The sequence below is a fragment of the Xiphophorus maculatus genome, chromosome 7 (assembly GCF_002775205.1).
Source record: "Xiphophorus maculatus strain JP 163 A chromosome 7, X_maculatus-5.0-male, whole genome shotgun sequence".
In the NCBI taxonomy this organism is placed as follows: Eukaryota; Metazoa; Chordata; class Actinopteri; order Cyprinodontiformes; family Poeciliidae; genus Xiphophorus; species Xiphophorus maculatus.
In genome coordinates this window covers 30,269,115-30,281,259 of record NC_036449.1, presented here as the reverse complement: position 1 = coordinate 30,281,259, position 12,145 = coordinate 30,269,115, and positions in this window count along the sequence as shown.

Below are 12,145 nucleotides of genomic sequence, written 5' to 3'. Positions count from 1 at the left end.
TCCATGGGCCTGGGCTGTTGGAAGATTAAACTGAGTTAGTTTGATTCAACCCATCCAACGGACGTAGCAGTCCAAGGCTTTGTAGAGTGGTCCTTGTCTCCAAATGTTTGGAGTCCAGATGACTGAATTTGCTCAATATTAACATAGTCTGATGGTCATAGACTGTTTTACGCTGTTTCTCTGAGTTATTGTAGCAGAAAATGTTGATTTAAGCAATAAATTGGTTGTATTACCAAGAGCCGAAGCAGCTGCAGCCATATAGGATGCCGCCATGGTAACAGGCGTTTAACTTTAATGAATATTTTACAAATTAAAACTGGTTTTGACTCAGCTTCCATGTTCTTCTTCAGGTCATGTCACTGATTTTCAGTTTTAGCTCTGGATTCAACTGTAAATGTTTAAAAATGTAATTTTCCTCTAATTAAGTCGTTTTCTTGGTTGATATGCTTTAATTCAGTCCATCAATGATACATTAGTGATGCCTTTCATAGTGAAGCGTCATGCTAACTTTAGCTCTCGATACGGACGCGTGTTTTAAAAACATGACAGTCGGTTTGGCTGCTCTAAGATTTCCTCCGAAGTCTGAAGATGTAGAGCAACTTTCTGAAGTTCCTCCATTCCAGCTGATCCTGATTAGGAAACCCAGCATTGGGTCGTTCACTGTCAGCATTCAGTCCTCCTGACCAGCAGGAGGCGACAGGGGAGAGGAAAACCTCCCCTTTCACAGAAAGAAAGCTCCAGCAGAACCAGAACCAGAACCAGGTTCAGTACCAGTGGTTGTCTGCCACGACGAAGCAGAAGTACTGGACCAGCAGAACTTTCTGCGTTAAAGTAAAAACGTAACATCATAATATCTCAGCCAATCAGAATGCCAGACCAGCTGGAGCTTCTAGAGAAAGAAAAAACTAAAAACTAAAAGTTAGCAGGAGGAATATCAGCAAAAAATGAAAATTGGAGAGTAGTAGTAGAAGAAGAAAACGAGGTGAGTTTGTCCTCCAGCTGCATCTGAAGCAGCAGAGATCAGGATGACCTGAGCTGTTAGGAAGAGGCCGACATTAATCACTAAATTTAGTTTCTTCATCTTTAGGCTCTTGCCAAAGTGAAGCCGTTCCTCAGAGACGCTGATCGTGCCGACTGGACCTTCGTTCTGTCTCAGTGTGACGACTGCCTGTGTTCGGTCCAAAACACTGCAGTGAACCGGCTCCCAGCAGCACAGCTCGTGTTTTAAATAGGCCTGGAAGTTTTTCTTTTCTCTGTTTTCAGCCCGACGCCTGGAGAACAGAACCAGAACTGGGTCGAGATTCCTGCAGTGAAACCGGCAGAATCTCTGCAGCCAGTTTACGATCGGAACTGGATCAGGAAACCACAAACAAAACGCTGTAGATCTGCAGTCCCTCTAGAGCAGGGGTGTCAAACTCCAGTCCTGGAGGGCCGGTGCCCTGCAACCTTTAGATGTGCCTCTGCTGCAACACCTGAATACAATAATTAGGTCATTAAGGCTCTGGAGAACTGATCTACACAATAAGGAGGTAATTAGGCCATTTCATTCCAGTGTTTTGTACCTGTGGCACATCTAAAACCTGCAGGACAGCGGCCCTTGAGGACTGGAGTTTGACACCTGTGCTCTAGACTGTCTCCATCAGATGCTTTATATAACAGATTCCATCTAAACTCACTGTTTAGCTGCTCCCTTCCACATCTGGCCTGATAATGCAACATTCATCTCCAAATATCCTCAAAAAGTCGTTGATGGTGATTCTGTGGGGGGGAAGGATCTCCAGTAGCAGTCAGTTTTGCTACGACTTTTAAGAGTCCTCTGACTGAAGACTGCTAATATGCTAACAGCTCAATGTCCCAAAATAGAGATGATGTTCTACAGTAACATTTGGTTGTTGGCTGACTCTGCTAATCCACCTCCTTTTCTTTTGCCGGACAGAGAGATGTTGGAGTAGGGGATTTAACTTCCTCCTTTTCATCTCCTCTGGGATTTGGAGTTCAGAGGTTATTTGAGCTTTTGAGATGCTAATCAGCAACATCCTTGTTGTGAAAACAAAATCTGGTTTTCACGGTTACGCACCATAACATCTGCCTGAAACAACAAAAGTGAGCATCTAAATCCTTCCAGCAGCACAGCATCCAGAACCAAACATCCTAAACGAATCAGAAGCAGCGTCATAAAGTTTCTACCATCATTCCAGAGCTGATGAACGGCTTTTCTGGTTTTATTCTGATGGACGTTAAAGTGAAACGCAGCAACATATTTCTAACAAGTGTCTAAAACCAAAGAGCGGTAAAGTGGCAGCAGGGAACCCGCCTCATCACACCCGGCTCAGCCGGCCCTGAGAGAGCCGAGTGGTTTCCACATGTTCACCGAGTCTCAGAGGCAGATAAGAGGACAAGATGGCGGCCGCTCAGAAACAAGAGGCAGGAAAACGCACCATCAGCGAGTTGAGCTTTTCCCAGGGATGAAAAGCTCAACAGTTTGAGGGTTTGATGATGCAGGTGGAGCAGCACATCCAACAAGTCTAATCAGGTCTTATCTGGTTCAGCTGCCATTTCATGGCAGTTTGAAGCCAGTGGGCCGTGTTCCCGCTGGAGACGACAATGTTATCTAGTAAAGCAGACAGGTACGGAGAAACATGGCCGCTTGTGCAGGAGGAAAGAATCCGAACCGTTTGAAACAAACTGATCATCTGTGTCTGTCGTTTATAAAGTTACTGTAAAACATTTACAGCAATAATTTGGGTTATTTATTTTCATGATGGGGTTTACTTATCAAAGTCACATTTTCACCGAGTTATTCATTCATTTATTAATATCACAGTTTCAAACTAAATTCTTAGTTAACATGCAAAACATTTATCTTATATCTAAATATTTTGAAAATAAATATTTAGTTTGGAGATAAATATTTATCTCAGCTAAATATTTAGCTCAAATATCTAGCAACCTTACTAGCTAAATAATTAGCATTCTAGCTAAATGTTTAGCTTAATAACTGAATGTTTAGTTTGAAGATAAATATTTAGCTAGCAAATTTAATTTGTATTTCAAATTAAATATTTAGCTTGTTAATTATATATTTAGCTTCAAACTGAACACTTTGCTAGCAAACTTCAAACTCAATAATTAGTTAGCAAGGCAGTAAAATATTTAGCTCAGAGCTAAATATTTATGTGATGTGCAGTTTCACTTGCCAATAACCGGAAATGAACTACCAGAATAAAAGCTGGGTCTTCCATACATCTTTAAAAACTCCTGCTTATTACCTTCTTTATGGGTTTTTTTTTTCTTTTCCGACCTAAAAATTTAGTTCAAAACTGTGACCGTTATAAATGAATTAATAACATGGTAAAATATTGTGTTTTGACTGTGTATTGTTACAAGCGGCGTCCTATATTTGTCAATAAATATAATTTATTAACGGGTAGAGATGGCTTTTAGCCGGCTTTAATAATAAAAAGAACCCAGAAAGCAGAATTCATCCCATCAGCAGAAGCTGAAAACATTCCAGCTTCTCTGATTATCAGAAAACCTCACATCCTTCAAACCGTCACGACGAGAAGAAATGTTTTTATTCAAACCTCCAATAAAAAACTCCTTCATATTTTAACCACTTATTCTGGAACCCTGCATAAAGCACTGTGCTAGCTGTGATTATTTGCTTGAGTGTCTGGGTTCGGCTCTGGTTCTGGAATTGTGTGGTCAGAACCGGGTCAGAGGAAAGCCAGGAAGTCGAATCGGATCCAGTGCTTTAGGTTCCGCTCATTTTTCACATGAAGAGGGCAGAAAAACACAAACCATCACATGAACCAGCTGACTTCAGCTCCTCCAGAGGTTCTGCTGAGCCTGGCCCAGATTCGGGGCTTGGCTTCAGAATAATGCTCATGTATTCCCCAAACCTCCACAAAACAGACACATCGGTTGCCTCTGCCTCCCCGATGAGTGCATCAGCCCAGTCCTCATGTGTTTGCACTAAAACTTCCTGACCTGCGCGTAATCCCCCAGCAGCCCCAATAAATGCTGGAAAGCTGGGACGGCCGGCCGGGTCCCGCTGCTTCCCGCGGCCGCGCCCGGAGCTAGCCGGGCGGCAGCGGCCGCGGCTCGGGGAAACACGGAGCCGGGTTTTATGACACGTTACATAATGATGAGCAGGAAAAGGCCGCTTATTGTTCTGCTGAGATCAGAACCAAATGCCTTCCGACTGGTGGATGATGAACCAAAGAAAAGAGATGGAAACGACATAAATTATTCCATGACTTGACGTAGTCTGTTCACTCTGAACGGGTTAAAGGTGTCATGGCGGCGTGGAAATCAAAGTTTGAACATCTTGGACTTTCTTTCTTCTTTTCTAAATTAATTTCTGGAGCTGTTCTTTATGTTGTGCAAGAATATTTTGGTTCAGCTCTTAGCTTTTATCTAAACAACCAAGTTGGGAACAATTCAAAGCCATTTGTCCCAGACAAGCAGAGATTATTCGGGTCTGGTTCGTTTTTATATTTGCTTAAACTGTGTATCCTACCGTGTACCGAGGTCTTTAGCCAAAACCAAGAGAGAAATCCTCCAACTGCTAAAATCTGACGCCTCCATTTTGTTCGGTGAAGAAGGAAGTTGAGTTCAGTGTCTTCCTCAGAGGTTTTCATGGCGCTTCCTTCAGTGGTTCTTGGTGCAGCGCCCCCACAGGCGAGGAGGGGAACAGGTCTTTCAAAATGGATCATTTGACTCGGTGCACTAAGAAAGAGAACCACTGCATCTCGAAATTTAAGAAATGTTGCACCTTTGGTCCTCAATGTAACCAAAATTTCCGAACTATCAGCAGGAAAATGCCCTGAGAAAAAAAACATCAATCTGAGGCACAAATTTTTATGCATCTTAGGCTGAAGGAGAATCACCAAAAAGTACATCATGGCCACTGTTTGATGGGGGCAGTACAGTGGATCCCCTCTAACAGTTAAAAACCACAAAATGTCCTCCAGCAAAAGGCCTAACCAAAGTCCAGAACTCAATCCGACAGAAGATCTGTTCAGCTGAAGGAGATCCTCACAAGCTAACTCATAAGGAGATCATTTATAATCAGTCAAGGTAAAGATGGAGCAAGTCTGGAAATGACTAATCAGTTTTAAAAAAACTAATTTAAAATAAAAATCACTGGATTTTCTAAATAAAATGCAAAGTAGCACATAAACCTCCCCCAGATAAACAAACAAAGCTATAAAGTCAGAGCTAAATGATAACAAAGCTAACAGAGCAGAACAGCAGGGATTTAGAGGAACTTCCTTCATCCCAGGATTCAGTCTCTGATTTACAAACCGAGTAAATCTGTCATGGGAGAGCAGTCAAACACAAAACAATATGCTGGAGGTCCAGTAAATCCATATCTTTCCTACCAACCTCCAGCAATCAGTGTGGTTTATGAAGGTGACATCATCACACCAAAACCAAAAGGAAGGAACTCATTAATTCCAGAAACCACATATTTTAAAGGAACGGTACGTGTTTTACGAGGCAGTGAAGGGAGAGCCGAGCGGCTGTTAAAATATGGCTGAAACACATCAGTAATCCGCGCTCATGACGTCAGATCGCAAAAACTGCGTCAGCTAAAACTCACCTGGCAGAAATACAGCGTGAGACATTTAACTTGCCTGCTGGCGGTTTAACAAACTCCCTTGGGAATAAAGCATGTAAACTGGTCTGACACACTTACAGACGGAGAAATCCCACCGTCCGATAACACATGGAAAAGATTTTCCTCTGACTTGGACTCCAGCTTAACTCTCAGCTGATTGCTTGGGTTCATTATCAAGCACACACATTGTTCTTAACCTTTATGTTTTCCTCTAATCTTTAAGAAATGTCTTCACTCTGTCATAGCCAATAAAGCTGTCCCTGATTTTATTTATAAAACATTCACCTGTTTTTTATGCAATGGAGACTGCTGGGAATCAAAATTCAACAAAATTATTAATAGAGTTTCTTAAGTTGAAGTAGTTCAGTTGACCTCTGACTACCTATTCCAGCCCAGACAGTTAAAAACAAACTCTTCGCATGTGTTGATCTCAGTCTCAGGTCAAAGTGAAGTCCAGAGGTCTGGAGAAATTAAAACAGAAAAACAAAACTCATTCTGGTCTGGGTTTGTTCTCAACGTTTGCCGAAGCAGCTTCGGCTGGCTTCTACTTCAAAAACTGTTTACGCAAACTGATCAGACTGTTAGTAAGATGGACGTCCAACAGGACAGAGGGTGAACTTTATGAACAAACGATGCAAATAATAAGTCGTAGTGTCAGGCGACGCTGCTCACCGGATCCATTTCAGTGTCCGATCCGATGACAAACCGGTAGCAATTACCGGCGTCCAGGTGTATCTTATTCTAAGCAACGCAGCAATTTGACAGCAACATCACAAATGAAACACAGTAGCAACGTAAAACTTTACGGCTATGAAGGGAAATACCAACCAGAAGAAGCGTAGAGTGATTGCTCCTGGTGGGACGTTGTGTTTGAGCTGCTGAAGGACCGGCTCTTCTTCATGCCTGCCGGCATGAGCAACGGCGTCTTTAGGGCGTCTGTCACTTTAAATCCAAACAAGCTGCTGCTGGCCATGCCCCCCCAACTCAACGTTTACACTCACATATGAAAATGGCTGCAAACAGATGCTCAATTATTCAACTGTGCATCTTTGAAAAGCATTAGTGGAGCCTCCTGTACAACTAACAAGAACTCAGCAAGTGGTTTCTGGATGGTAAGTCAAAAACAAAACACAAGTCTTTTCCAGCAGCCATTATACAAACCATACAGCTGACCAAACATGCGGGAGATTTGCTCTGGTTGCTAGGTAACGGACTGAACTCAGCTTGGGTTGCTAGGTAACGCCTGATATTACATTCTGGAGGTTTTTGAAACAGCTCATTTTCCAGACACCAAATAATAACAACTTATTGCCAGAAAATGACTGGGAGATTTTTTTATTTAGGGTTTGGGTTGTTTCTAGGAGCAATAGAAACACAAATGGACTGTGAACTGTGAATTTTGCATCACAAAGCCTGCTTTTCAGTTATTTCCATTCCTGGATTTAATTAAAATTTACATGACATGAAATTCAGCCGCAGCACTGAGCGTCTCCTGTATTTATTTTAGCGTTCGGGAGAACAGCAGGCTCCGACTCAGACATTACAGGCTTGTTTATTGGGTGACACATTTCAGTTTATAATGTTGCTGTTTTCTGTGACAGGAATTCTGGTTTCCACAGACATTTACTGCTTTATTTGCTTTGATTTGCTTGTTTTTAATATCCTAAACTGCCAGTAAACTTTCTGCTGTTCATTTTTAGTTCTCTGGCTTACAGTGGATGCTATTTATTGTTGTATTAATGGAAGAAGTCGTTAGTAAGCTGCGTTGAACTCTTAAATGTTGGGTTGGATTCAATGTCTGCTTAGTTTGATCGATCAGGGTGAATGTTTACCTTCTCTGAACTCTGTCTCTGTTTCTGAACCATTTAGTGAGTTTATTGTGTACTGAAAGCTTTAACAGCTCTTCATAGCATCTGCACGCACTAAACACCACAAAACAAATTTTTCTTTGGGTCTGCTTAGTATTTTGCATTTTGATGCAGAACTAATACAAACTGCAGATGTTTTAAAAACAAACGAGTTGATATGTTGACCCTTCTAACACTTCAGAACAGAACCGGCTCTCAGCATTTATCGTTTCTGTTGGTTACAGACGGACAATCCCTCCTGTCCAGAGTCCTGGTTCCTCTCTGAAACCAACAGGTTTTCAACAGCAGTTAGCTCTGAGGACTGAAAAAAGTGGCTGTTTAGGGTGCATTCACAGCAACTCTGTTCAGTCCGTTTTAATCCAACTCTAGTTTGATTGTCTAGAAAGTCCAATTCGTTTGCTGAGATGTGAATGAATCAAACTCTGGTCCGCCTACAAACCTCAATCTGGGTTCAGTTGAAGTCAACTCTGGTTTGCTTCCAATTCATATAAGAATGCCGAAAGGATCGCCGACTGGGAGAGGACTACAGTGCAGGGCATTCTGGGTAAATACAACCAAAGCTAACATGTTAGCCTAGCGCTAGCAGGAGAAATGGCTTGTGGTCTTTAGTGAAAGACAAAAGAGAAATCCTCCAAACGCTAAAATCTGATGCCGCTCTACTTTTGTTTCCATTGTGCTGCGTTCAGTGTCTTCATGTCGTTTCCTTCAGTGGTTCTTGGTGCAGCGCCCCCACAGGCCAGGAGGGGAACAGGTTGGTTTGACTCAGAGCAGAGAGAAAGAGAACCACAGCAGCTGGAGGTGGAGCAGATGTTGAAGGTTTTGGCCTCCAATCAAACTAAGTCTACTGGATAATCTGGTTGTAAACACCCTAACCATTTCTCCGTTGATGTGGCCACATTTTCTTGCTGAAAGATAAAGTGCCGACCCATTTTCAGTGTTTTGTCACACGTTTAGCTTAAATATCTTGCCATTTCATGGTGCCACACACTCTAAGAGGTTTGTCTCTGCCCTTTGACAGAGAAAAGCTCCAAAGCTTCACATCCTCTAATAAACTTTAATCGGCACGACGTGCTTTGCTCAGCGTCAGACCGGAGTATTTGCTGCTGAACAAAGTTCACATTTCCAGGTTGAGCCTCAGTTGGGTTGAGCATCAATTGTCATTTTTAGACTTATGAAAATCAATTTACCTCATCTGAATATCATGTATTCTTGTTTCTCCATTTTGAGGAGCAGCTAAAGGAACAGACCTCTGTGATGTGTCCTATTCAAATCCTAAAACAGGAAGTCATCATTAATAATTAGAAGTTCATGAATGAAACAGTGACTGGAACACCAGATTTCTGCTTTAAGTACCAATTATAAAACAAGAGAAAACAACAAACAAGTCAAAGTTAGGGATAAATATTTCATCAAGCTAATTCTTTATTAGCTTGCAGCTGTCAGAAATCCCTGATACAGATTACCGGCACGTGTTGTGCCAGATAAGAAGAGCCCCAACGAATGCAGTCCAACAAACATTTCTTACGTCTCTGAAGTCTGCGACATTAATGAGCTTCCCATGTCTGTCCCCGTCTCACTGCAGGAGAGTGGGAACGTCCACACAAACACATAAGGGCGGATCAGAAGGACCATGGAGCCATGTTCTCACCACACAGCAATTTGGACTTTAAATGTAGCGACGCAGACACATCCGCGCCTCACTGAAGTCCAATAGCAAAGAGTCCAGTTAAGTCTGACCGTGGGTTACGTGAAGACCGTCAGACGCTGCTTCATCCTGACTGTCTGCTAGTCCAGCGTCGTCCGACCCCTCCCTCCGTCTCAGCTCGTTAATTCCTGCTGCCTGGTTCCACATTACCACACGGTTGGTCCAGTACAAGGCGCTGTTTGGGGGGCAAGGTCTGTGTGTGGCCTGGTTGGTTGTGGTTCTTTCTTTAACATTAACAAATTTCAAGAAACTTTGTTTAGTCACGACTCACTGTGTCCATCAGCCTTTTGTATCCCCAAAGGAAGCCAAAGCAATGGCAGTGCCTTAATGGCCAAACTGTAGCCATGGCGATTGCCATCTGCTTAGTTGTGCTTCATTGCTACAACCTAGTGAGCAATAATGTCAAACAATAGCCTTTTTCAAGTCACTTCCCAGAACTGTAAACAGTGAGTCCCTGGAGCGGTTTCTGCTTTCTGGGACGTCATCTGGGCTGAAGGAATTCAGGTCTTTGTAGCTTATTACCAACCAAAACCCAAACCTGTAGAGAATGTCCGCATCGCAAACAGAGTTCGTCACAATGCCAGTCTCCTGACGCAATGACCCAGATCTCCATCACCGCCTGATTACAGCCCTCCTGTCTCCACCTGTTGATCTTTCCTACAATCAATTTTTTACAATCCACCATTGGGGACAACAAAACACCATTCTGAGACTCTTCATCTACCCAGAAAACTAATTCCCCCCCAAAAACTCATACTACCAAGAAAACATCTGATGTGCACTTAAAAAAATAAAAAATCTTAGTCAGTTTTACTGTCGTTGGCCATTGGGAGAGGGAACGTTATCCTACCTGAAGCTGCATCCTGTCATGGTTGGACACTGTGGCTCAAAAGCTTCTTTGTTTGCAAGAACTTGTGTGAATTTTAATCAAAACATTTCAGTCTCTGTTGTGAGAATCAGAGAAAAACTTTCAGTTGGGACTTAAGTAACAGCTACTTAAAGCAAGACTGAATTAGGGTCTGATTTTTAGCAGATGTTACACTGTTAATATTTTTAGCACTTTTTTTACATTTAGGCTTTAATTTCTGCTGGACTTACTGACATGTTAGCCACTGTTGCTACACTGTCAACCATTACATATGGCTATATTAGCAGCTAGCTGTTAGAATGACTTCATTTATTAGCATCTAGCTGCTGCTAAAGTAACTAAGATATTTAGTCATTAAATGTCAGAATGCCAATAGATTTTTTGGTGTTGCTAGGTTAACTGGTGTTTTAGTGACATCATATCAGTTATTACTATTATTTTTAGCAGCTATTTATCTTTAGCACTAAAATATTAGTAACTAGCTGTTACAATATTGCAGCTTTTTGCTACTTATGCTGACTTTCTTGGCCACTTACTATTGCTGCACATACTGTATTTGCTACTGTTAACAACAAATATGCTAATTAGCATTTGGAAATATTTTTTAGTGCCTAATTAATTTAGTAGCTAACTGTGGCAACAACTAATACTTAATTGATAAAATCTACTATTGGTGAACAGTGGCGGGGTTTGTTTGTAAAGGTTCGTGGTTATTAAAGACAGTTGACTGTAAATAATATCAGCTAGCTTGGCTAATTAAATGTTTAGGTGTAAATACAGTGGCAGTATAACCCTGATGCCAATTAAAACCCTAATTAAGCAGAGAAACAAAAACACAGTTTGTGCTGGAGTCAATGTGTCCAACGTAAAACATGTGTCTTTCTGCTATATCTCTCTGCTTTGGCTTTAGATTTTATTACCACAAAAGGAAAAAGAACATTTGATTTATCCCAAAATGTTCTTGGCCAATATTTCTTTGGGGCAGCGTCCTCAGAAGGGAGAAGTGAAAACACCCAACATGACTTCAGCTAAAGATAACACAGTTCCCTCGCTCAGTTTCTGCGGGATGCAGATGCACACTCTCCTAAAACAATACAGAGGAGCTGTCAGCTTCACTTAGCGTGATAAAGAAAAACACGGCCCAGTGGGTGAAGAACTCTGCTGTGGATATTTCCACCCAGTGTTTCCAGTGCTTGTTTTGACCAACAGTTAACTCGCTCTGTGTGTTGTTACCTCCTTAAAAACTCCATTTCCAGATTTCCATTCTCCCTGCTTACGTCTTTTGTTGTTATCCTCTCCAAAATGATTTTATTTTCATATCGTGATGCTTTTTTTGGTATCCGCCCTTCCTCTCATCCCGCGCTCCTCGTCATACCCACAGAGAGTATCAGGATTCTAATCTCACCGAGTTTCGGTTCCTGCATGACCAGAGAGGATCTGACCGCTGTCAGCGTTCTGCTTCCTCACGGATCCGGAGGGGAAGCAGCAGCCTGCTGGTGATCAAACACATGTTGGAGTGGAAAACAAACTTCAGTTTCTCAATTTGTCTTTCTGCCCTGCAGAGCAGACTGGAGTTGATCCTGAGGATCATCTGGACGTCTGTAGACTGAAGCACAAATCATGAAATTTTAATCAAAAATCAATTTTGAATCAAATCGTGACACAAAAGATTCCAAACTTTTAATGGTTGTTTGGAAAATAATGAGAAAGTCTTTCCTGTCTAAGAACAAGATGGCAGCTGGACTTTGGTTTGCAAAGTTGCATCTGAAAGCAGCCGAAGATTTCTGGGGCATCGATGAGACCGGAGCGGAACCGATGGACCAAACATCATCGTCTGTAGACCAAAATATTCTGGAGTCAAACATGAACCCATCTGTCCAACCAATCCAAACCAGAGCGGGTGGAAAAGAAGATAATCAAGGTTCTGCTGTGACCTAGTTAAAGTCTAGCCCTCAACTTGAATAAAACGCTGTGGTAGGATATTGAAAGAGCTATGAAGGTTTGCAGAGTTCAGAAACTGAAGCAGAACCAGTAAATGATGGAAGTTCTGATTTTTGCTGAGGGAACCGTCAGGCCTG